This window comes from Morone saxatilis, unplaced genomic scaffold (assembly GCF_004916995.1).
Source record: "Morone saxatilis isolate NCDOM2014 unplaced genomic scaffold, NCSU_SB_2.0 Contig23, whole genome shotgun sequence".
Taxonomy (NCBI): domain Eukaryota; kingdom Metazoa; phylum Chordata; class Actinopteri; family Moronidae; genus Morone; species Morone saxatilis.
The window spans coordinates 23829774-23833199 of record NW_023339796.1 but is presented as its reverse complement, the minus strand read 5'-3'; positions in this window follow the sequence as shown (position 1 = coordinate 23833199).

The following is a 3426-nucleotide window of genomic DNA, read 5'->3' as shown; positions in this document are numbered from 1 at the left end:
GTGTGTGTGTGTGTGCGCGCAAGATTCCGTTTCCGTCAGGAAGATCGGAGAAGATAATGAAAACATCTCAGATTGCAATAATCCAGCGCTTCTACTTATGTTTTTATTTTATTATAAATAAATAATAAAATAAGACGTTTCTCACGCGGCTGTGGCTCAGAGGAAGAGCGGGTAGTCCCCTAATCTGAAGGTAGGCTAGTTGGTTCGATCCCCGGCTCCTCCTGCCACATGTCGAAGTATCCTTGAGCAAGATACTGAACCCCAAATTGCTCCCGATGCTCTGTGAATGTGTATGAATGAGTTAGTTTCTGTTTGATGGACTTTGCCATCACTCACTGTGTGAAAGGGTGACTGGGCACGTGTGTAAAAGTGCTTTGAGTGGTCGGAAAAGACAGAAGGCGCTATAACAAGTAGCAAGGTCTCATTTTACCATTTACATTTACAAACAATCTATGACTGACACTGGCAGCTTTCAACAGGAGAAGCGACAAAATGGTTACGTTGTGGGCAGTTAGAGTAGGTTTATTCATATCGTAGTTTTAAGTGTTGGTGTTTGCAGTTTATATAAATAACAGTATGCCTGATCCTTAATAGTGTCAAACAAATATCCAACACCTGAAGGTCTGAGAGCAAGTGTCGGGCAATAATCATCGGTTAACAGGAGGCCCCGTGAGGAGCTTCACAGTTTGAAAACCCTCTGCTGTTCTGGCAATTTCTTGTTGCTTATAAAACGCAAATCTGCAACAAACAGGCCAATATCATCTAGTACACTTTCAATTATAATAAAACTAACCTGTTGATAAAACTAATATTTGGAGCTATCATGATTTAAAAGAAGACTTGCAGCCAATAAAACAAGTATTGTCTGTGGCGCAGGGTAATGAGACACAAAATAGCAAAATACGGGGATTTCAGCTGTTTACTTAACCACTTAATACAATCGAAATGACATTATTGTATTGGACTGTGAGTCACCTGTAAGTGACCATGTAAATTCACTAAATTAGTTATGGCCTGTCTCAATTGTTCGTTAGGCTGCCAAATCTCACTGTTGGCCTGTGGACAGATTGTTTGTGTGTTTTCAGATTTTTTCATAAAGATGTTTTGATTTTAATGTTTAATTGTTTCCTAAAATAGAAGATTTTTCTTTTTTTAACTCAGCCTTGTATCCTCCTTCCAGAACAAACTGGAATATTGGCACGAAATGTGATCTCAAGAGAACGCTGGGAAGAATTGGCGTAAACTGGCCGCAAACTGGGTTTGAGGTGAAGTTAAGCTGGAGTCCATCTCCAGAGCACATCCCACAGACTAGATGAGACGGTGATCGAGCTGCTGAAAGAGTGGAGAAAGATTCAAAGAGCCGAGGCCGAACAGAGGAGCTGATAAAAGGCCCTGAGGAGCCTGCAGTTCCAACCTGACTGCCCTGATAAAGTGGAGAAAAAGGCTTGGCAGAAAATCGAGATCAGAGACTGAGATTAACTTTGGGGAATGGAAACGAAAGCTGTGCAATTTAAAGAATCCATTTTCAACGAAAGTTATTTATACATGATCGGTCTATATGAAATTTGCAAAATCATCTTTTTTGATGTGAATAAATGACTTGATTGAAACATACCCAGAGAAAGTGTGTTTAAAGGGACAAGATAGGGGGGATATTTTATTTTTTTTTTATCTGAAATGAAAAAAAAAACATGAAGCTTGATGCAATCTCATTTAACCAAATAATGATAACATGCAACTGAAATTGGAGACTTCCGCAGGTGGGGTGGACATACTATCAGAAGCTACTTCTGCTACCTACAGGAAACATTTTTAGCAATTATATTCAAAATGTAAGATTGTTATCCTAAAATGTGGGCATCTTAATTCCAACTATTTATTGTAATCAGTGCCATTTTTAGATTGATGTTTTTTTTTTCAGTTTTCTGGCATTTGTAAAGAAAGCAGGTAGCCAGGTTTTTTGACATTTTCGGGGACAAAAGATGATAACAGGGGACCTGTTTGATCTGACGTCATATAATGGCTGTAAGCTGTCTGTGTTCAAATGCCAGCCTCTTAAAAAAGTCCTGCTGATTTTCATTAGCATACCAGCACTAGATAGTTATGCATGTAGACGTCTGGCGAGAGTTTAAATAGAAGAAATCAAAAAAAGCTTTGCATCTGTTTTTGTTAAATATAAGGATACAGCTGACGGTGGATTGTTGCGTTGCTACTAATTGTAGGCATTATTTTTTGTCAGAAGCCATCAACTGTTTACACTAATGATGATTTTTTTAATGAAATGATCGAGAAATAAAAAAGATCAAGTGTCTTCATGAACGTCTCCAGAATTTATGTTCTTCTGCTATTCTCATTAAACAGTCAATCAGCTTTTAATACTTTTCAAGTTTGCAGGTTTATTTTTACAAGGGCACGAAAACCGAACTGCCCATCACCCGAAACCCCTCGTCTCTTTCATCAGTGCGGCAGGTAAAAGGTCACATGCAGTTTCGTGCAAAGAAATGCGTGTCATTCAGGGAAGCATTTTTGGAGGTGAGTGCAGAGTGGGATTGAATAGATGCTAAGCTGGTGAGTAATTCACTGAGTTGACTTTTAACAGGTTCACATTTTATTAAGTCTAAACAATACTAATTTGGTCCACATGTACATAGAAAGAGTTTTCTTGTTTTTCCCATGTCCTTTGTGAATGTGAAGACATTGCTTCTTTATGTGTTTCCAATTTAAGTGTTCATCAGTGGACCAAATCGCATATGAATGCCAGAATCTGTTGCTAAACAGATTCAGCACTCAGAAGAATTCCTTGGTTTCCATTTTAGTGCAGAGTAATATGGCCAATACATTTGAGCAGGTTTTGGTTCCATCAGGTAAATGGTTGTGTTGGAAGAGTAAAGAGGTGGAACGTATTGGCTGAAATGCAAACGTTGGAAGCCATTAGCAATCATCTGACAATGATTTAGCTTTTAACTGGTTTGCTCGCAGAAATCAAATCATCATCAGATAGTAGCGCAGTGATCCTAAGCTTGATCTGTTTATCTCAATTTTTGGCACCAAAACAAGGATTTGAATTTTTTGTTCCCATGCACTTACATTGGAAAGCACTTCAGGAAGGAACTCTTCATCATGGCCAGTATAGACATGAGGAATGAAATGTACCAAAAAATGTTACAGCTGGTACTGTATACTGTACCTCGTTCCAGCTTTTACACAGTTTTGAGGGACTGCAGTGGGAAATGTCTTTGCTGTCAATAGGATCTTTTTAGCTGTGACTTCTTGTGTGTAATGTGTTTGTGCTCCCACGCGAGCTAAGCTCGCAGGAAATAGTTACAGCCACTTGTAAGCAAGCGGCCTGTTCAGCCTGTCAAATATCATTCTGTTCTGGGCTCATTGCTGGGGTTGGCCTGGCCCAAAGGAACATTGGCTGTTGGG